Source organism: Eubalaena glacialis, chromosome 11, assembly GCF_028564815.1.
Source record: "Eubalaena glacialis isolate mEubGla1 chromosome 11, mEubGla1.1.hap2.+ XY, whole genome shotgun sequence".
Classification (NCBI taxonomy): domain Eukaryota; kingdom Metazoa; phylum Chordata; class Mammalia; order Artiodactyla; family Balaenidae; genus Eubalaena; species Eubalaena glacialis.
The window spans coordinates 8,037,976-8,060,735 of record NC_083726.1 but is presented as its reverse complement, the minus strand read 5'-3'; the positions used below and the strand labels follow the sequence as shown (position 1 = coordinate 8,060,735).

General features: G+C 44.8%; 1 non-coding gene across 1 annotated transcript; it reads right to left on the bottom strand.

Annotated features, from left to right (window-relative positions):
• Positions 1-21,040: 21,040 nt before the first annotated feature.
• On the bottom strand, positions 21,041-21,147 carry LOC133101884 (U6 spliceosomal RNA). Its single transcript, XR_009702770.1, has one exon. It is a non-coding gene; the product is annotated as a U6 spliceosomal RNA (small nuclear RNA).
• Positions 21,148-22,760: the final 1,613 nt, after the last annotated feature.

Genomic DNA, 22,760 nt, shown 5'->3' with positions numbered 1-22,760 from the left:
AAACCCGGGAATGTCTTCTTAGCAAAAGAATTGTTGCTGTGAGCACGCGTGTGTAGAACTCAGTAATATTACTATGTACCCCATCACCTAGAAGCGGCTGGCCTGAAAGAATGGTGGAATGACCTACTGAATGTTCTGTTCTGATGCCAGTTGAGAAGAACCCCCTGAAAGGATGGGAGCCTGTCTTACACACGTGGTCGATACGTGGTGCTGTTTGAAGGTCTGGAACAGGAGCAGCTCCTCTCACGGTTACACCTACTTTCAATTCCTGCTCCCACACATTTAAGCTTGATGGGAGGGCTTAGTTCCCAAAGGAGGAATATTTCCTAATATTAGGGGACACGGCTATGGTTCCATTCAATTGGAATCTGGACATTTGGCACTTCCCAACTGGTAAAGAAAGAGGTTATCTACTGGCTGGGGTGATTCACCCCAATTAGCAAAGCAAGTTGTTACTTACAAAGGGGGCTGCAAAACTGTGTCTGGAACCCAGAGGATCCTATGTAACACCTCTTATTACTTCCATGTCGAGTAGCAAGAGTTAATGGGAAATTAAAGCAACCCAACAAATCAGGGCCACTGAGAATTAAAACCCTTTAGACATGAAGTTGCTTTTTGTTTTAATTGCTTTTAGACCTGAAGTTTTAAGGCATTCTACCAGGTAGAGAACCCTAACTTGATGAAGTCCTGGCTGAGGGCAAAAGAAACAGAGTGGGTAGTGGAAGAAGGAATTAATAACTATTAACCTTGTGAGCAGTTACAGACCACATACAGAGGACTGTAGCAGCTATACACTCCAGCTGTGCCTTTTAGAGATCATTCTAACATCCTATCAGACGAGCAGCTTCAAGATGATGTGGTATATCATACGATCAGTGTCCAGTTGATCAAGATTCTTTAGGACTATATGATGATAGAAAGCAGAAGAGTTAACTTAGCCCTGGGGTAAGACTGTGAGTGTGGCCGTCTGTCCATCACAGGTGAATGCAGTCTGCTTTGAGCCTCCTTCTTGCCCATTGAAAAGAATGTACTTGCCAGATCAATAGCTGCATACCAAGTGCTAGAGGCTGTGTTGGTGCTCTATTACACTAAAGATGCTACATCTGACACAGCAGCTGTGACTAGGGCTACCATTTGGTTATAATAATCCACTGTCATCTACCATGATCCATTTGGCTTTTACAAGGGCTAGACCAATGAATTAAACAGGATACTAATCTCTACCATTCCACCTAGGATGCAAGAGTGCTTCTGATATATGATGTTGGCCAAGGAAAGAACGCCAGCGGTTTCAGGGACTTCTCCTTGACTTTTCCAAACATAAGGGTCCTTACTCTCTAAGTCAAAGAATAAATGTGTGGGTTCTGCTGGCTAATAAGTATATCCATTCTGATTACTCACTCACAGATTTGGGAAATGACCAGAGGAACATGACTCCAGGTATCATCAGCTTCCATATACCCCCATTCTAACAAGGGAGCCATGATGGTATTTGGGTCTCCTTGTATCAGTGTCAGCTCAGACCCATATATAAGAGCCCTCAGAAGATCTTGGCATTCCTCTGTTCTGTATTGTACAGTTACTCTGGTAAATGATTAAAAGTCCTTTTGGAGAAGCCATGGAAGTATATAAGTATATACTACTTGTTGTGGCGTTGCAGGGTCCTTTCTTGAGGGGACTTGGCCTCGCCTTCATTTGATGGGTTCTGGGCATAAGAACCAGCTAATGTCTGCTAAATAGGTGAGAGATTTAGACTTTTCCAATTTAATGCCTGACATCAGCCATCTGCCAAAGCCATCAATCACCTCAAGGTCTCTGCGTTAAAGGCCACCTGATTGCCATTCCCATTTTGTTCCCCATTACAGTCATTTTGCGTGTCTTGCCTCTGTTGATTAAGTGCTACCACTTGGCCTCTGCTATTTCAGAATCCTATCATGCATATTGGCACTAGGGAGCCCAGGTAGACAGCTGCATCTTTTATGTAAACCCTGGCCCACAGAGAATGGCTACCATTGAGTTTCTCAACAATGTTGACCTCTCACTGGTACATTCCGTACTGCTTTAGTGAAGACAGTGTCTTCTAGAGATCATGGTCAGGTTCACTGGTTTAACGTAATCCATCCTAACATGCTTACCTCTCTCAGCTTTTGACCTTTTCCTCACACTGCTAAAGCAAGGCCAGCATTTCCATCTAATTTTCTGTGGGACATCATTGTTTCCAGGCTTGAAGGGGCCATTCCAAAGGGTACCAGAACTGGCTCCAGAAGTCCTTGCCAGAATATTAAATTCTGAATCATGAGAGGGTTCCTCTCACATCAATAAACTCTCCCCATTCCAGCCTTATAATTCCAGGCACCACCCTCCCTGGTCCTTCACTAGCAGGATCCATTCCCAGGAATGTTCTCCTTGTTCCTGCTGGAAAATATTAGCCAGGTTCTGAAGCTCTTTGGGGAAAACTTGACCCTAGTTTTTGTTCTAGAATCCTTAAGGGCAGGAAAGGGCAGATCTCAAGGAGGACAAGTGTCATCGTGGAAGACATCTGCCTCTGATGAGGCCTGCGCATGGTCTCCAGGTAACGGGAAGCTGCTTTCCCCAGTGAAGGGGAGGGGCCAGTCCTGCTGTCCAGGGTGGTTATGGTGACTCTGGGTGCTCTAGGTTCTCAGCGGCATCTACTCAAATGTCACATCCAGGCCTCAGAGCCCCACTCCTTCCCTTTCCAGTCCCTAGCAGAGGAGACTTGCTGGGGCTGTGAGTTCAGTCTCCTTTGTAACTCATAAATAAAATCTTGGGCCTGATTTTCAGCCCTGTCTTTCCTCCGGCTACAGGAGATTAGGGTCTCTTTAGATGTCACTATGGAGACTTTCTGACTTTCACATTATGCTCTGAGTTGATAGTGGACTGACTTGAGCCTATTGTTTTCTTCCTTCTGGGCGGCAGTTAAAACAGCCAACCAGCCCCACAGTCCTTTTTTTTGCCTGCACCACACAGCTTGCGGGATCTTAGTTCCCTGACCAGGGATGGAACCAGAGCCCTCGGCAGTGAGAGCTTAGAGTCCCTAACCACTGGACCACCAGGGAAGTCCCCCCCACCATCCTTGTAATAATCCATTACCCTCGTGTTTTTCAAGTGACAGCGTCGTTGCAGATGCCAATGCAGCTTCTTCCACCTGTACCCCATCCCCATCTACCAAAGGTGAGAGTCTTAGTCACTGCGCTGGCCCAGCATGTTTGGGGTTATCGCCGTCCCACTCAACATCAGTAACAGGGTTCTCATTGCCATCTGACTGGTAAGTGATCCAATTCCAAAATCCCGTTCTGAGAGTTTACTTCCTGGAGCCACTTCCGGTAACATCTTGTTTTCGATTCCATCAAACACAGATTTAGCAGGGAGAAATTAATGGAGGAAATTGATTCAACAGATATTGAAGGACTGAAAAGGTGAGGGTGGAACACAGGTAACACTGAGATAGTAACTGCAGGAAGCAGCTACCTCCCCTGGGCCTGGAGGACAAGGGCAAGGGCTGGGACTGTAGAATCTGCACCCCTGGAGGAGGGGCCCATGGAGCATGAATTTGAGAGCAGATAGCTTATTTTGAAAATGATTCCACGAAACCCTAGTAAGAGTAGTGGGAAAGTAAGACGGGGAAGGTAAGGAAGCTGATGTACAGGGGGTGTGGTTGATATACAGGGTGCATTAATGAGTGGTTACCACTGTGGGCAACTAGGGCTCCATCGCAGACTCCCTCTGGGAGGCGTGCAGAGAAGTCCTCAGGATTGTCCTACACTAGGATTAGGGAAGCATGGTATTTAACCACTAACTTCCACCTCCCATACTTTGAGGGCTGCCCTGGAAGTGTTAACGTCCTGGCACTTCCGTACTTCCCGCATTCTCACTGAGCATGTTCCTGTGGCCCTGAGAAAGTCCTTTAGGTAGAGAGTCTTGGGTGCTTGCACCAGGAAGCCTAGGGGTGCATAGGAACAACGGGCGCTTTGAGGAAATGGGGGTGGGGTGCAGTGCCGTCATGATGGCTTCGTCGAAGTCCAAGCTCCGTGGCCCCTCCTCCAGGTGTGTAGATTCTACAATCCCAGCCCTTGCCCTTGTCCTTCAGGCCCAGGGGAGGTAGCTGCTTCCTGCAGTTACTATCTCAGTGTTACCTGTGTTCCACCCTCACCTTTTCAGTCCTTCAATATCTGTTGAATCAATTTTCTCCATTAATTTCTCCCTGCTAAAACAGCTGGTTTGGTCTCTGTTTTCCTGCCTGGAAATGAATAAAGGAATTAATGAATGGAGAAAACAGACCAGCATGAGTAAGAAGAACAGAACGAGGGAAGGAGTATACAGTGAGGGTGGGGAGGTAGGCAGGGCCAGCTCTGGAAGGGCCTGTGGGCCGTGTAACAACCTTGAGGGGAACAAGTACAGTAAGTCCCCTACATACGAACCTTCAAGTTGTGAACTTTCAAAGATGCAAATGTGCATGCTAGCCCCTGTATGCCAGCTGTTGTACTGTACTACTGTACTTTTCAAGGTACTGTATTGTAAGATTAAAAATGTTTTCTTTATTTTTGTTTTTGTTTGTTTTTTATGTATGTATTATTGGTGTGAAAAGTATTATAAACCTATTATAGTACAGTACTATATAGCCAATTATGTTAGTTGGATCCCTAGGCTAACTTTGGTGGACTTACGAACAAATTGGACTTATGAATGTGCTCTTGGAAGGGAACGCTTTCATATGTAGGGGACTTACTGTAAGAAGGTATTTGGGGGACTTCCCTTGGTGGCGTAGTGGTTAAGAATCCACCTGCCAATGCAGGGGACACGGGTTCGAGCCCTGGTCCAGGAAGATCCCACATGCCACGGAGCAACTAAGCCCGTGTGCCACAATTACTGAGCCTGTGCTCTAGAGCCCGTGAGTCACAACTACTGAGCCCGTGAGCCACAACTACTGAGCCCACGTGCCACAACTACTGAAGCCCACGTGCCTAGAGCCTGTGCTCCGCAACAAGAGAAGCCACTGCAATGAGAAACCCACATACCTCAACAAAGAGTAGCCCCCGCTCACCGCAACTAGAGAAAGCCCGCACAGCAACGAATACCCGATGCAACCATTAATTAATTAATTAATTAATTTAAAAAAAAAAAAGTATTTGGGAAGCACCAAGGCAGCATCTTGGTTGTGCCTGGTATGTGGATGGTTCCTGTCTTCCCTTCCAGTCTCTGTTTCATCTTCAACTTTATTCTGCAAACATTCTCCTGACCAGGGCAGTCCAGGCCCTGTGCTCAGAGGGGGCCATGCGTGGATACGAGTCTACGGTCTGTCTCAAAAGAACTCTGGTCTTGTTGTCTGAGCGTTGGGACTGGCTTGAACCTTTGTGGATATAGATTTTAGGAATCTTGGTACATCCTCTGCTCTATTGATATTGAACTTTTCTGTGGTCTCAGACCTGCCATGCAGTTCCACACCTCGGAGCCTTTGCCTATGATGTTCCTTTGCCCGGGAACGTGGTTCTCCTGTTCCGTTTTCCTGTCCTAACAAACTCCTGCCCTCTCTCAAGACCTAACTGAACTACTCCCTCTTCTTTCTCTGACTTTCCTATACAGGACTGTGGCTTCCTCCTTGGAATAAAAATATGCATAAACACATCTATTATGGCCTGTATTACAAGTCTTCTTTTTAAATCTGTTTTTCTCCAGAGTCTGACCTCCTTTTGGGCCTCATTCATCCCCATATCTTCATTCATTAGTGCAACAAATCTTTTTTGAGTCCCTGCTCATCCCAGGCGTGGGAGCAGCTCAGTCAATGTCTGCTAAAGGGATGAATGAATTGGTGAGCAGTTGCTACCCCATGGATGCTGTGTTGCTAGGTGACAAACTCTAGTGATGATTAGAGAGGAGGGGGGTGATGCTGTTGTGTGAGATGAGAGTCTACACATCTTCCCGCAGGATCAGGGAAACTTCGTGGGTGGAATTTCCACACTTCAGCACTGCCAGCGTGGCAGGGGTGTGGCTGGGCTTCCCACAGCGATCTTCATTGTGCATGCGGAGAGGAAGGACAGGGGGAGGGAGTTGTGTTAGAATCTTTCCAGTATATAAGAGGCTGTCTTTCCCGCATCCTTCAAGTTGAGAATCACTGAATTAAAAGCTTTCCAAATAAGAGTAATGAGGAAACTGAGGGGAGTGGATTCAATACAAGAGTCTACACAGCTGCCTGTGAGGACCAGGCAGGAAAGTGTAAGTGGGAGCAGCTGATTGGAGGAGAATGAGGCTCATGCCTGGAAGGAGCCCTGCTTCTCAGCACAGAGAGACAGTCACCTGAGGAACTGTGGGCCCCAGTTTGCAAGATCTTCCAACTTTTCAGGAGAGCCCCCCAAGTCCAGGTTTTAATATGAGATTTCCCAAGTTTTCAATGTTAAAAGTAAATCTGGGGGGCTTCCCTGGTGGCACAGTGGTTAAGAATCTGCCTGCCAATGCAGGGGACACGGTTTCGAGCCCTGGTCCGGGAAGATCCCACATGCCACGGAGCAACTAAGCCCGTGGCCACAACTACTGAGCCTGTGCTCTAGAGCCCGTGAGCCACAGCTACTAAAGCCCGTGTGCCTAGACCCCGTGCTCCACAACAAGAGAAGCCACAGCAATGAAAAGCCCACGCACCGCAACAAAGAGTAGCCCCTGCTCTCTGCATCTAGAGAAAGCCCGCATGCAGCAGTGAAGACCCAACGCAGCCAAAAAAAAAAACCCAGTAAATCTGGATTTTGCAAAGCCTGGGGTTTTCAGACTCAGTCTCCCCCTGGCCCAATACAGCTCTTTCCTCCAAGCCCCAGGCTGGAGAACATGTTCCCAGGGGACCCTTCCCTGGCATCACTGGCTCTTCTGTTCATTCAACATTAATTAAACCCCAGCTGGGTGCCAGGAGCTGCGTTTGGTGCTGGGAGCACATCGGTGGAGGAGTCTCTGCTCTTGCCAGCTTGCGTGTAACCCCACCATTGCAGTGTCTCCCTTAACTTTATTCTTCCTCTGGTTTGTTGGTTTCTGTGTCTACAACTGGCTCCCCCTCTATTCTGTGAGCATCATGAGGGCAGTAATAGCATTGTGTGTATCTCTGCATTTGGCATATAAGAGAACAATAGATGTTCACAAACGAAGCCGCCAGGGGACACAGGCCTCAAGTAAAGGAAAGACAGTCTTGTGGATTTGGCAAACAGGTTAGGCAGGGTCCAGAGGGCAGAGCTGGACCTTTATTAGAAGGAAGCATTTTGGAGTGGGACTCTGCGCTTCCACTGCAGGGGACCTGGGTTCGAGCCCTGGTTGGGGAACTAAGATCCCACAAGCTGCGGCAGGGCCAAAAAAGGAAGCATTTCTAACAATGAGATGGGTGGCTGGCCTGGAGGGAGGTGAGAAGCTCACCATCCCTAGAGGTATCTGAACAGAGATGAGCTGACCGCCCACTAAAGATGCTGGGAAAAGGGGAGCCACATTGGGTAAGAGGCTCTGCTAGATGGTTACCTGTTCCTTCTAGCTTTCTTGGTCTGAACGTTCCTGTTTCTGTAACATTTAAGTGAGTAAACTACTAAATTAGGCCACGGAAGCAGTCAAGGAGCTAGGAGCATGGGCTGTGCTTCCAGGCAGACCTGGGTTCAAATCCAGGCTGTGCCACTTTGCTGTGCAGCCATGGGCAGGATGCTTCACCCTCTCTGAGCACAAGTGATGTACTGTTCAAGGGTGCGGGATGCTTCTCACCTCTTATCCCCTCCAGGGCTCCGATGCAATGACGCACTCCCACAGTGAGTCCAACACAACCAATTTCCCCTCCTGTTTTAGAAAAGAAGATCACTGATAAGCACCAAAGGAAGTAGTTAGCTTGCATCTGCAGGCTGATGTCTTGTGAAAAATCCCCGTCCTTCGGCATTAGAATCACTGTTAGTATGGTGAGAGGGCCACACGCTATGGGGCAAGTGTGTTGGAATTGAGTAGACTGGAGACACAGCAGCTTTGGGTCGTCTTTCTCTCTTGGCTCTGGGCCAGAGGTTCCCAGGTGAATGGTGAGTGGAACCTACATTACTTCAATCTTTAGTTTTTCTCTCAGTCTCTCTTTTCTGTAATTGCCAAGCCCATATACCAGAATCTTCATAGGTTACTTTAGATAAAACACTCTGTTGACTTGGGCAGTCTATAACTTCAATCCAGGGCGTTTAGTTAACCGTGTTGAGAATTTCCCTTTGGCCATGGGCCTATATTCCACCTTCCTACTCTCTCCTCCAGAAATAAAGATGGTTGGACCCAGGTGCGGCCTGACTCAACATCCCACCAGGTGTAGTAGAAAAGCTGCAAGTGCATGAGACCAGCCACCTGTCCCACACAGCTCGTCACAGGTAGAAAAGAAAGGGAATGGGCACCTGCCAATCATTTTAAAACGACCCCACCCACTAAGAAAATGATTGTCAAGCTCTGACTGTTGGGTTAGCTCCTGTCCCCTTAAGGAGGAGCAAGGAAGGGGCAGAAAGGCTGGAAGTGTTCTTTGTGGGCATTTGGGTGAAGTGCCCTCCTTTCCTGTGGAGGCAGCCGTGAGAGGAGGGGCTTGTAAACATTCCTTCCCATACTTGCTGTGAGATCATCACGTAGAGGACTTAGCATGCCGCCTGGCACACGGTGAGCCTTCAAAAAATGTTAATTGTAACGGTATTAGCCAACAATTCTTCATAATCCAAATACATATAAAATGTTCAGGGCTTCCCTGGTGGCGCAGTGGTTGAGAATCTGCCTGCTAATGCAGGGGACACGGGTTTGAGCCCTGGTCTGGGAGGATCCCACGTGCCGCGGAGCGACTAGGCCCGTGAGCCACAATTGCTGAGCCTGCGCGTCTGGAGCCTCTGCTCTGCAACAAGAGAGGCCACGACAGTGAGAGGCCCGCGCACCGCAATGAAGAGTGGCCCCCGCTCACCGCAACTAGAGAAAGCCCTCGCACAGAAAGGAAGACCCAACACAGCCAAAAATAATAAATAAATTAATTAATTAATTAACTAATTAAAAAAAAATGAACCTCTGCTAACATTAAAAAAAAAAAATATTCAAATGAAAATATTACCAATATAAAAAACAATAAAAGAATAAGTTAACAGAGTCAAACTTCACTATACATGTCGGGTACTATTAGCATCTGCCCAAACAATAACAATCATGTGATAATAACAACCCACATATATTGAGTACTTATGATGCATGTATCTTTATCATTCCCATTTTACAGATAAGAAGAATGAAGCTTAGGGGAAGTCAAGTAATATAGCCAAATTTCTACTGCTAGTGAATTCGCAAAGCCATGTAATCTGGCTTCAGAACCATGCTCTTAAGCACTGTTCTCTACTGATTCACTTATGTTGGGGTGTTTCACTTATCCTGAGAGTATACAGCAACTCTGGTAATTCCTATCATTGGTAACTCTGGAGCCCAGCCAGAAGAAATACACCTGGGCTTCCCCTTGAATTGGTGTAGAAATTGGGTGATCAGGTAACAGGGAAGCCCAGGGGAGGCATTGCTGTAGGAATGACTGGATGGCACACGGTGGGCAAGGCTCTCCTTTTCCTGACTCTGCGTGTCCCTATTTCTCCTCACATGTTTGTCTCATTCCCTCTGGCCACAGCCAGACCCTCACCATCTGGTGGGAAAGGCCACTGCTGGCAACCCCCAGCCTCCAGCCTCAAAGGTTACAACTGTCCCTCCTGGTGTCCCTAAGCCAGATGGACTGGAGAGAACTGATTGGCCAAGACTGGGCTACATGCCCCTTTGACCGGTCACTCTGGACTGAGATTGGCACCATTATTGTCCAAACCTTGGCTACTGGGCCCAGTCCCACAGTTAGGTGGTGGTCAAGTCCCTGGGAGTGACCATCCCACCATGGGATGGGGTAGGGTCGGTCTCCCAGTGGAAAGAGAGGTGCTAGGAAAACAAAAGCAGGCGTTCACTACAAGGAGGCAGGCAAGTAACGGATCATTTCAGCACACTGTGGTCGGTACTGGGTTCTGTGAGTTTGAACTCCAGGAAGCTGTTGTTTCTCACTGGGGTTGAAGGAAGCTGAGCTGGCTGATGTGGCCTGGCACCTGGGGTGGCATAGCCGAGCAGTGATTCCCTGCTGTTCCCATTCTCCCCTGGAGACCCACCTCCTCTGTGATTCCCCAGCTTCCCCCTCTTGGTGCAGGAAAAAGAGCAGCAGATTGGACATAAGAACACTGAAATTTGTGTCTAGCTCTGCCACGCTGGCTGTGTGACCTTGGGCAGGTGGCATCAGCAAGGGAGGGGCTTGTACAGCAAGCTGTGAAGAGCAACGCAAGAATAAAGGACCACCACTCGGCTCATGGCTGAGCCTCTCGTTGGACACACCATGCCCTCCTCCTTCCTACACCGGCCCTTCCCTCTGGTGATCTCTGCATTTGTCTGATAGGCAAGGAGGAAGACAAGAGAGAAAGAATTCTACCTAGCAGTGTGAACCCAGACAGCCACTGAGTGGCCATTTCTATGTGCTTTTTTGAGGTAAAGAAGATTTAATGAGAGAGTTTACAGAACACCAAATACAGCCCCAAACTCCTGCCACTTAAGCCAACCTAGGTGGACGAGTATCAGGAGACTAAACAGCTGTGTGGTTGCCTTGGCAACCACATTTGTTAGTGATAAAACCTCAGAGCCACAACACAGAGAAAACTGCAACCTACCACCTGTTAGCACGTTGAGACCAGCAAGCAGAGCCCTGGGTGTTCAGGGAGAGAACCTCTGGGAAGGAGCTGGGTGATTTGATACGAGGAGCCGGGAGTGCTGAGCATCCATTCACCAGTGCAGCAAAGAAATAACCCCACGTGACAGCCTGGGCCCCTGCTCAGAGGGGCAGGTCCCCTCACTCCGGGATACTGGGGACCGACAGGATTTTGTCTGTCTTGGCTGCACCCATCCAGGTGTGTAGGCAAGAGTTCAGGCCTTCCTACACTAAAATCAAGTCAGATGCCCTCGTGGGCTTGCTGTGTCACAATGACCAGAGCAATCTGTGCTCTTTTGGTTCTCCCCTCCCCATTTTCTTTCTCAGAATTCTGTTCCCCTCTGTCTCCCACTCTGGGAACACTTCATCTCTCCTGCAGCTCTGCTCACCACCCACTTTTTAACTAGAAAATGCTCTATAACATGGAAGTGGGGACTCACCTATAATCACAACCACTTAATACAATGAGTTTTTCGTGGTGCTGGGTTACCTTGTCCCCATAATTATCATTTTGATGTCCGTCCATAGAGCAGGTGAACCTTAACCGCTGGGTGGGAAGCCCCTTTCAGATCTGTCCCTGCCCACATCTGACATCAGTTCTGGTCTGTTTTATTCCAAGGCAAAGAGATCCTGCCTAGTCTGAATTCTGAGTTGGCTGTGCATGGGTGAAAACAATCAATTAAGGCCCTGCCATGTAGTTTGGGACGAGCCACTGTACATTGGACCCCAGAAATTCTTCCCCAAATATTCTGGCCCATAAATCAGATTATTGTTCGAGAGCTGTTATGATTTCATTTCTTTCCTTAAAATTATTTTTTTTTATTTCTTGGTTTTCATTGTAAAACTAATATTACCTTACAGAAGAAAATTTGGTAACTCAACTGTAAACTTTTTTGTGTATTTCCTTATAGTCTTTTTTCCCCTTTATTAGGTATATTTATTTTTTAAATATGATTTTACTCATATTGTTTGTGTAATTTTTTATTTTTCTTTTTTAACTTGGCATTATAAAAAAGCATTTCTACTTAGAAAAATAAGCCTTTTTGTAAAACAAGCTTTTACATACATAAGCATATATAATGGCAGCCACTTCAGTTTCACAACCATACTGTTAAAGGTAGCATAGGGAAAAAGTAATTCTTTTTCTTACAGTTTTATGCTATGTGAAGGGAAATTGCACTCACTTTTTATATTGATATTGAGGAGAAAGTCACACTAAAAAGTGTGTATATTCATTTAGTTTTTAAAGTGCTTACAAATAAAGTTTGTTTTAAATGAAACTTTTTGCAGCAAGTAGAGTGACATAATTTTTCATCCTTAATTTTAAATTATGGGAGACTTTTCCACCAAATGGAAAAGCAGCTGTGGTAGGTAATATATGAACAACGTACGCATATATATTGTGTGTTTGTGTGTGCCCTTTATAACCACGAGTTACTTTTTTTCAAATTAATTTTTTTTATTGAAGTATAGTTGATTTACAATGTTGTGTTAGTTTCAGGTGTACAGCAAAGTGATTCAGTTATACATACATATTTTTTTTCAGATTCTTTTCCCTTATAGGTTATTACAAAATATTGAGTATAGTTCCCTGTGCTATACAGTGGGTCCCTGTTGTTTATCTATTTTATATATAGTAGTGCATACATGTTAATCCCAAACTCCTAATTTATCCCTCCCCCAGCCAGTAGCTACTTTTGCTATTTCATTTCCCTCTACTTCATGAGACAAACATTTTAATTACGATGATTGAATATTTATAAGTATTTAAAAGATATTTATTTGATGTTAAGGTAAGATGCAATTTACAACATCAATGTAAGAATTTAATTTTTAAAATAGATTTGAAGGGTTTACTAATCAGAAATGATAAGGCAATAGATGCAACAACTGAAAATTAACAATTAGAGAACAGCTAATTACATGATGGGATATCCACTATCTTGACAGCATGCTAAGTAGCCATTGCCAATGAGAGTCATAAAGACAGTGTCGCAACATGAAAAACCACTCCTGCTACATTATGTGAAAAAGCAGAACAAGAAATTTCATGTGCCCCTATGATTGTTTAGCACAATGCCTAGCACCCAGGAAGTACTCACTACGTTTTATTAATTAGTTGTAATAATGTAAAAATATGTATATGCTCCTGGAAGAGACCATGAAAGGACCACACCAAAATTAACTGTGATTTTTGTGCTGAAGGGGTGTAATTTTTTTCACTCTGTAAATTATATTCTCCAAATAAAAATTTGACAATACAAAACCAACAACCCGATTTAAAATGGAATAGAAAAATGGACAGAGGATATGGATAGATGGTTCTCATAGTGAAAAAAACGAATGATCCAAGCGAATGAAAAAATGTTCAGTCTGCCTCATAATAAGAGAAACGTACGTCATAATTAGCCTGACATATGCTTTTGAAACTATCAGATCGGCACAGTCCAAAGAATTTGAAAACACTGTGTCGCAAGAGTAGAGGGAAACAGGTGCTCTCATACCTTGTTTATGAGACTGTAAGATGGCACAATTTATGGCTAGCAATTTGGCTATATTTACTAAAATTTTAAGTGGATGCACCCTTGATCCACTAATACTACTTCTAGGAATTTATCCTACAATCTACTTACACTTTTGCCTAACAACATGAAAAAGTCTATATACTGCAGCATCGATCTAATATCAAATGCTAGAAACAGTCTAAATGTCCACTAATAGGGGATTTGCTTAAATAGTCCATACAAAGGATCACTCTATAGCCTTTAAAAGCGGGCTGGGGGTGGGCAGGGGCTAAGGGTATTGAAATGAACAGGGTTCAGGGTGTGTTAATGAAGTGATGGGAACGAGGTGTAGAATGGTGTGTCCAGTGTGTTCCCTTTCTGTGAATAAGAAAGGAGCATGTTAATCAGGCACAGACTGTCTCCAGAAAGATGCACAGAAGTCTCTGCAGTGGCACCTGGGGCAGAGTGGGACAGAGTTCCTCAGAATGGGAATGACACTTTGTATCATAAATCTTTTCTGTGACTTTTGAATTCTGTAGCTTTTGTACATATAACCAATTCAAAACCTAAAGTAACACTGTATTGATTTTTAAATTTGAAAATGTTACCACTATTCTTTTTAAAAAAAACCATGATCCTCTAAAAGTTTTCTTAATCCAGGCTTGCAGAGGTCACCTGGTTCAGTGGAACGGAAGGGAGAGGGTTTTGAGGTCCCATTTCTGGTTCAGCCTCTGACTCAGTGGGTCTCAGTGACTAATTTCATTCTGAGCCTTCCTTTCTCATCAGGACAGCAGTGGAATTGGTTTAGGTAATCACTAAAGTCCCTTTCATCCTATTATGAGTAACTTTGAAAATACTTTATTGTTTACAAATAAGAAGATATCATTCACAAACATTTGTTAAAGGAAACATTTTATTGCAGTATATAACACACAGAAAAGCACACAAATTGTAAGTGTCCAGCTTGGTGAATAAAGTGAACATACCCAGAAACCCCTCCCAGTCACTACCGGGCCCCAGGGCTACCATCCTCCCCACCCCATAGATTATTTTTGCCAGGGACAATTAAAAGCAAATCACTCCAGCACCTAAAACAACTGTTTCCACGTTTGCACTTTTCCTTCCATTCTTTTCAAGATGTAAACAAGTGGTGACGATTGCCAGAAGGTAGTTGACACCCACGTTTGTTTCCACCACCTGCCAGTTCTTTGCCATGAGGAATCTAACGGCAAAGAATGGTTAATACTCTTCTCCTTTCCGCTGCCTATTACGATGTTAAAGGGAAAATGCCATTACAGACATTTCTAGACAAATCACACGGGAGCAAAGCAAACACGTGGATGAACGGTCTGGAATGCGCTCTCATCAGATAATGGAAAAATCCAGGCTGTCTTCTGGTGCCCTGCACTAACATACCCCGGGGCGGGTGTCCTAGTCCCCCGGGTGGTGGTCCCCCTGCCTCTGCCCGGTGGCCGCCGGCGGGCAGCGCGGAGCGTGTGTTCTGCGCATTCGTGGAATCCGCGGGATTAGCTGGCTTCCCGTGCGCCCCGGTGCTCGCCGCCAGGACCGAGGCAAGACGCGCGCGCGGGGCCTCCGGCTGGAGACGCGGGCTCGCCGGTCCCCGCCAGCCCCACGGCGTGTGATCGAGCGACTTTCATGTCAGACTTTTCAGTTCCCGGCTCGGCTTATACACGTGGCCTCCCGTGGACGTCCACATTGCTTCTGCAGTGCAGCGTCTGTTGTGTCGAAAGACCTCTGCGGATTTGAGGAAAGTTTGCCCAGCAAGGCTACAAAGCCGCCACCCTTGGCTTGAATGGAATGGGTTGGGGGGGGCGGGGGGAGTGTTTCTGAGGCCCTGCCTGCGCCCCCGCCCCGCCCCCACCCCCGGCAGCAGCCGCCAGCCGCGCTGGCCGGCTTGTGTCGTCAGTGATTTACGGCCCGCGGGGCCCAGCTGTTGGCGTGGACGCGGCAGCTGCCCAAGGTTAAGGGGGCTTTATGTGAGGTACTCGAGTCATGGGATGGCCTCAGAGCAGCTGTTCCCTCCCGAGGTCAAGGCGGTGATCATGTTGCCGATCTGCGAGCCAATACCAGCCAGGGAGAGGCTACAGGCCCCCCACCCGGCCACGTGCACACACTCACCCCGCTCCAGCTAAGGCCCAGCGCTCTGCTCTGTCTCAGGCTTCTTGGTGGCGCGTTGATGCCGGGCTGGCTGAGCCGAACGGCTGTTTAGGGGCCGGGGCCCAGCCCTGCAGGAAGATGGTTAGTGGGAGCTGCTCCCCATGGCCCCCGATTGTCACCCAGCCCAGGCGTGCATCAAGGCAAGGGCTGAGAGCAGAAAGGAACATCCAGCTCTTCGTGAAGCCCTTCCTGTGTCCCAGCCCCCTGCCAAATGCTTTACTTACATTTTGTCATCTAACTCTTGCAACAGGCCAGTGAGGTGGATTTGACTAATATACCCTCGAACCTCCTGAAAACGGAGGTTCAGAGAAGTTAAGGAAACCGGCCTAGATCACACAGCTAGCTGCCTGTCTTTGGAGCCAGAGCTTTTAACAACTAAAGTGCCCACTATGTGTCAGGCAGTTTGCACAGGGTACAGTATTCAATCTCCTCATCAACCCGAAAAGGCCATTCAGGAGCTGAGGAGGCAGGCCCCGTGTCTTTCCTAAGGTCACTTAGGCAGGGAGCAGCAGGGCTGAGATTGTCCTTGGCATGCTGAGCACCAAACTCTGCTCTTCTTCCTTCCCCTTCACCTAACTACACCCCCTGCTGCTTCAGGGAGGCTTCACTGGGGCACACCGTGGACTTCTTGCCAAAGGGGGCAGACAGCCGGGGATCGGCCCTGCTTCCTGCTTGCACCTTGCTGCCCACTCCGCTGCCTGTGACACACTTGGCCCCTCCCCCTTCTCAAAAGACTCTCCTCTCTTGGCCTCAGCTAGTCCTCCTCAGCTTGTCCACATCACATGGGTGTCTCCTACCCGACTGTCTGCTCCTATTTGGCCTCCTTTCCTGAACCCCCCTCCTTTCCTCATTCCAGTGATGAAGGGTCCCAGGACTTGGTCCTGAATCCTCTTACCCCTCTACTCATCTTTCCAGTAAGAGTTCTCCCATCCCTGTCTGTGGCCCAATAACTTCCAACTTATTTCTCCTGCTCCAGCCTCTCTTCTCCGGGGCACACCCAATTGCCTCCTTGACATTTTTGTGGTTTTTTTTAAAATTTATTTATTTATGGTTACGTTGGGTATTCGTTGCTGCGTGCAGGCTTTCTCTAGCTGCGACGAGCGAGGGCTACTCTTCGTTGTGGTGCGAGGGCTTATTGCGGTGGCTTCTCTTGTTGAGGAGCACAGGCTCTAGGCACACGGGCTTCAGTAGTTGCAGCACGAGGGCTCAGTAGTGGTGGTTTGCCGGCTCTAGAGCGCAGGCTCAGTAGTTGTGGCGCACGAGCTTAGTTGCTCCGAGGCATGTGAGATCTTCCCGGACCGGGGCTCGAACCTATGTCCTGCATTGGCAGGCGGATTCTTAACCACTGTGCCACCGTGGAAGCCTGCCTCCTTGACATTTTTTAATAGCTATATTGAGATGTAATTCACATACCGTACAATTCATCCACTTAGAGTGTACAATTCTATGGCTTTCAGTATATCCACGGACTTGTGCAACCATCACCACTACAGTCAATCTTAGAACATTTTTACCACCCCCAAGAGAAACCCGGTACCCGTTAGCAGTCACTTCCCACTTCCCCCCAACTTCCACAGGCCCTGGAAACCACTAATCTGATTTCTGTCTCTATCAATTTGCTTATTTCTGCACATTTCATGAAAACGGGATCATACAGGGAATTCCCTGGCGGTCCAGTGGTTAGGACTCCACACTTTCACTGCTGAGGGCCTGGGTTCAATCCCTGGTCGGGGAACTAAGATTCCCGCAAGCCATTTGGCACGGCCAAAAAACAAAACAAAACAGGATCATACAATATATGACCTTTTGTGACTGTAGTGGTGTTTTGTTTTTTTTTTAACACCTATATTGGAGTCTATTGCTTTACATTGGTGTTAGTTTCTGCTGTATAACTAAGTGAATCAGCTATACGTATACTTATATCCCCATATCTCATCCCTCTTGCGTCTCCCTCCCACCCTCCCTATCCCACCCCTCTAGGTGGTCACAAAGCACCGAGCTGATCTCCCTGTGCTATGTGACTGCTTCCCACTAGCTATTTGTTTTACATTTGGTAGTGTATATATGTCAATGCCACTGTCTCACTTCGTCCCAGCTTACCCTTCCCCCTCCCCGTGTCCTTAAGTCCATTCTCTACAGTGGTGATGTTTTATGCTTTGAAGTTTCATCCAGGGCTTCCCTCGTAGCGCAGTGGTTAAGAATCCGCCTGCCAAGCAGGGGGTTCGAGCCCTGGTCCGGGAAGATCCCACATGCCACGGAGCATCTAAGCCCACGAGCCACAACTTCTGAGCCCACGTGCTGCAACTACTGAAGCTTGCGCGCCTAGAACCCCTTACTCTGCAACAAGAGAAGCCACTGCAATGACAGACCCATGCACCGCAACAGAGAGTAGCCCCCGCTCACCGCAACTAGAGAAAGCCCGCGCACAGCAACAAAGACCCAGTGCAGCCAAAAATAAATTTAAAAAAAAAGTTTCATCCATGGTGTAGTATGTATCAGTACCTCATTCCTTTTAATAGCCAAATAATATTCCACTGTATGGGTATACCACATTTTCTTTATCCATTCATCCACTGGTGGACATTCATGTTGTTTCCACTTTTAGTTATTATGAATAATGCTTCTGTGAATATTCATGTGTAAGTTTTTCTGTTGATTGATATTTTCATTTCTCTTGGATATATACCTAGGAGTGGAATTGCTGGGTCATATGGCAACTCTATGTTTAACTTTTTGAGGAACTGCTAAACTGTTTTCCACAGAGCTGCACTATTTTACACTCCTACCATCAATGTATGAGGATTCCAACTTCTCCACATCCTCACCAATGCTTGTTAGTGTCTATCTTTGATTATAGCCAACCTAGTGGGCATGAAGTAGTATCTTATTGTGGTTTTGATTTGCATTTCCCTGATGACTAATGATGTTGAAAATGTTTTCATGTGTTTATTGTTGATTTGTACATCTTCTTTAAAGAAATATCTGTCCAAATCCTTTGCTCACTTTAAAGTTGAGTTATCTGTTCATTTATTATTGGGTTGTAAATGTTCTTTACATATTCTGGATACATGATTTGCAAATATTTTCTTCCATTCTGTGGAATATCTTTTCACTTTCTTTGTAGTGTCCTTTGAGACACAAAAGTTTTTACTTTTTTTTGATGTATAGTTGATGTAAAATATAAGTTTCAGATGTAGAACATAGTGATTCAAATTTTAAAGGTTATATTCCACTTATAGTTATTTTAAGGCTTTTAATTTTATTTAATTAATTTATTTATTTATTTTTGGCCACACCACGCAGCATGCAGGATCTTAGTTCCCCAACCAGGGATCGAACCCGTGCCCCCTGCAGTGAAAGCACAGAGTCTTAACCACTGGACTGCCAAGGAACTCCCAAGGGTTTTTAATTTTTGATGAGGTCCAATTTATTTATTTTCTTTTGGGTGTTGTGCTTTAGGTGTTATATCTAAGAAACTGTTTCCTAACCCAAGGTCATGGAGATTTAGTCCTATGTTTTCTTCTGAGGGATTTTATAGTTTTTAGCTCTTACATTTAGGTTTATGATCCTTTTTTTTTTTTAATTAATTAATTAATTTATTTTATTTATTTATTTATGGCTGTGTTGGGTCTTCGGTCTTCGTTTCTGTGCAAGGGCTTTCTCTGGTTGTGGCAATTGGGGGCCACTCTTCATCGCGGTGCACGGACCTTTCACTATCGTGGCCTCTCTTGTTGCGGAGCACAGGCTCCAGACGCGCAAGCTCAGTAATTGTGGCTCACGGGCCCAGCTGCTCCACGGCATGTGGGATCTTCCCAGACCAGGGCTCGAACCCGTGTCCCCTGCATTGGCAGGCAGATTCTCAACCACTGCGCCACCAGGGAAGCCCTATGATCCATTTTGAGTTAATTTTTGTGTATGGTGTGAGGTAGAGGTCCAGCTTCATTATTTTGCTTGTGCATTTCAGTTATCGCAGCAGAATTTCTTAAAAAGATTATTCTTTCCCTCATGAATTGTCTTGACACCCTTGTTGAAAATCAATTAACCATAAATGTACAGTTTATTTCTGAACTGTCAATTCTTGCCCAATGATCTATATGCCTTTGCTTATGCCAGTACCCTCTCAAGTTTTAAAATCAAAAAGTTTGAGTCCTCCAACTGTTTTCTTCTTTTTCAATATTGTTTTATCTATTCTGGGTCCCTTGCATTTTCATTTAAATATTAAGATCAGCTTACCAATTTTTCTTTAAAAAGCCAGCTGGGATCTTGGTGGAGATCGTATTGAATCTATAAATTAATCAGTCAATCTTAAAATGTTAAGTCCTCTGATCTGTGAATATGTCTTTACATTTATTTACATCTGATCTAATTCCTTCAACAATGTTTTGCTATTTCCATTGTACAAGACTTACACATCTTTTTTTAAAGCTACAGCTAAGTATTTTATTCTTTTTGTTGCTATTTTAACTTGAATTGTTTTCTTAATTTCATTTTTGGAATGTTCATTGCTAGCGTATAGAAATACAATTGATTTTCGTATATTCATCTTGTATCTTGCAACCTTGTTGAACTCATTTATTAGTTCTAATAGTTTTTTAGTGAGTTCTTTAGAATTTTCTGTACACAAGATCATGTCATTTGTAAATAGAGATTGTTTTACTTATTCCATTCTAATCTGGATGACTTTTTATTTATTTATTTTATGATGTATAGTTGATTTACAATGTTGTGTTAATTTCTGCTGTACAGCAAAGTGATTCAGTTATACATATATATATTCTTTTTCATATTCTTTTCCATTATGGTTTATCACAAGATATTGAATATAGTTCCCTGTGCTATACAGTAGGACCTTGTTGTTTATCTATTCTATGTATAATAGTTTGCATCTGCTAATCCCAAATTCCCAATCCATCCCTCCCCCAACCCCCCGCTTTGGCAACCACAAGTCTGTTCTCAACGTCTGTGAATCTGTTTCTGTTTCGTAGATAAGTTCATTTGTGTCATATTTTAGATTCCACTTATAAGTGATATTATATGGTATTTGTCTTTCTCTTTTTGACTTACTTTGCTTAGTATCATAATCTCTAGGTCCATCTGTGTTGCTTCAAATGGCATTATTTCTTTTTTTTTTTATGGTTGAGTAGTATTCCATTGTATATATGTACCATATCTTCTTTATCCATTCATCTGTCAATGGACATTTAGGTTGTTTCCATGTCTTGGCTATTGTGAATAGTGCTATGAACATAGGGGTGCACGTATCTTTTTGAAGTAGAGTTTTCTCCAGATACATGCCCAGGAGTGGGGTTGCTGGATCATATGGAAACTCTATTTTTAGTTTTTTGAGGAACCTCCATACTGTTTTCCACAGTGGCTGCACCAATTTACATTCCCACTAACAATGTAGGAGGGTTCCCTTTTCTCCACACCCTCTCCAGCATTTGTTATTTGTAGATTTTTTTAATGATGGCCATTCTGACCAGTATGAAGTGGTACCTCATTGTAGTTTTGATTTGCATTTCTCTAATAATTAAAAATATGGAATGCTTTGGGAATTCCCTGGTGATCATGTGGTTAGGATTCCATGCTTACACTGCCGAGGGCATGGCCAAAAAAAAAATATATGGAACATTTCACAAATTTGTGTGTCCCCCTTGTGCAGGGGCCATACTAATCTTCTCTGTATCGTTCCAATTTTAGTATATGTGCTGCTGAAGCGAGCACCTGGATGACTTTTCTTTCTTTTTCTTGCCTGATTACCCTAGCTAGAACCTCCAAAACAATGTTAGATAGAAGTGATGACAGTGGACATCCTTGTCTTGTTCTTGATCTTAGGGGGATATCATTCAGTCTTTCACCATTAAGTTTGATTTAATTATGGGTTTTTCATATATTCCCTTTATTAGGCTGCAGAAACTCCCTTCTATTCTTAGTTTGCTAAGTATTTTTATTATGAAACTGTGTTGGATTTTGTCAGATGCTTTTTTCTGCATCTGTTGAGATGATCATATGGTTTTTGTCCTTTATTCTATGGATGTGATGTATTACATTAATTGATTTTCAAACCCCCAAAACCACCTTCAGGATCAATGAGTCACAAGAAGGACTCATAGGATTCAGTATGTAGTCATACTCACAGCTAAGTTTTATTATATAGTGAAAGGATACAGAGCAAAATCAGCAAAGAGAAACAGCACAAGGGGCAAAGTCCAGAGGAAACCAACACAAGCTTCCAGAGTGCTCTCCCAGTGGAGGCAACATAGGACACGCCTAATCCCTCCAACAAGTCCTGACAACATGTGAAATATTGTCTACCATGGAAGCTCATTTGAAATTCAGTGTCCAGGGTTTTTAATAAAGGCTGGTCATATAGGCATCCTTTGTCTAGCACATATCAAAATTCCAGACTCCCAGAAGGAAAGCAGGTATTTAGCATAAACCACATGATTTGTATAAACAGTGTAGGCATAGTGAGCTACTCTTACCAGTCCTTAAATTCACGTTCCCAGATGCCAGCCAAGGGCCAACCTTGCAAGCAGGCATTTCTAAGGATAGCAGTCTCAAGCTTCACATGTTAAATTTTTTCTGCATAAGATATTAAACCAACTTTGTATTCCTGGGATAAATCCCACTTGATCATGGTATAATGGTATAATTATATACCATGGTACAATTCTTTTTATATGTTTTTATTTTTTTTATTGAAGTATAGTTGATTTACAATGTTGTATCAATTTCTGCTGTACAGCAAAGTGACTCAGTGATACACATATATTCATTCTTTCCTTTTTATATATTGTTGGATTCATTTTGCTAGTATTTTGTTCAGGATTTTTGTGTCTAAATTTGAGGGATGTTGGTCTGTTGTTTTCTTTCCTTGTGATGTCTTTGTCTGGTTTTGGTATCAGAGTAATACTGGCCTCATGCAATGATTGGGAAGTTTTCCCTCCTCTTCTGTTTTTGGAAGGGTTTGTGGAAGATTGGTGTACTAGTTTCCTTTTGCTGCTGTAACAAATTACCACAAACTTAGTGGCTTAAAATAACAAACTTATTCTCTTACACTTCTGCAGATTCAACATCCAGAAATGACTCTAAAGTGAGAAATCAAGATGTAACAGGACTGGTTCCTTCTGGAGGTTCCAGGAGAGAATCTATCTGCTCCTTGCCTCTTCCAGCTTCTAGAAGCTGCTCATGGCTATTTCCTCCATCCTCACATCCAGCTGGGTAGTAGCTTCTTTTTTAGACTCTGCTTCCCTCTGCTTCCTTCTTCACATGGCATTCTAACCTTGACTTTTCCATCATCCCTCTTAGAAGGACCTTTGTCACTACACCAGGTC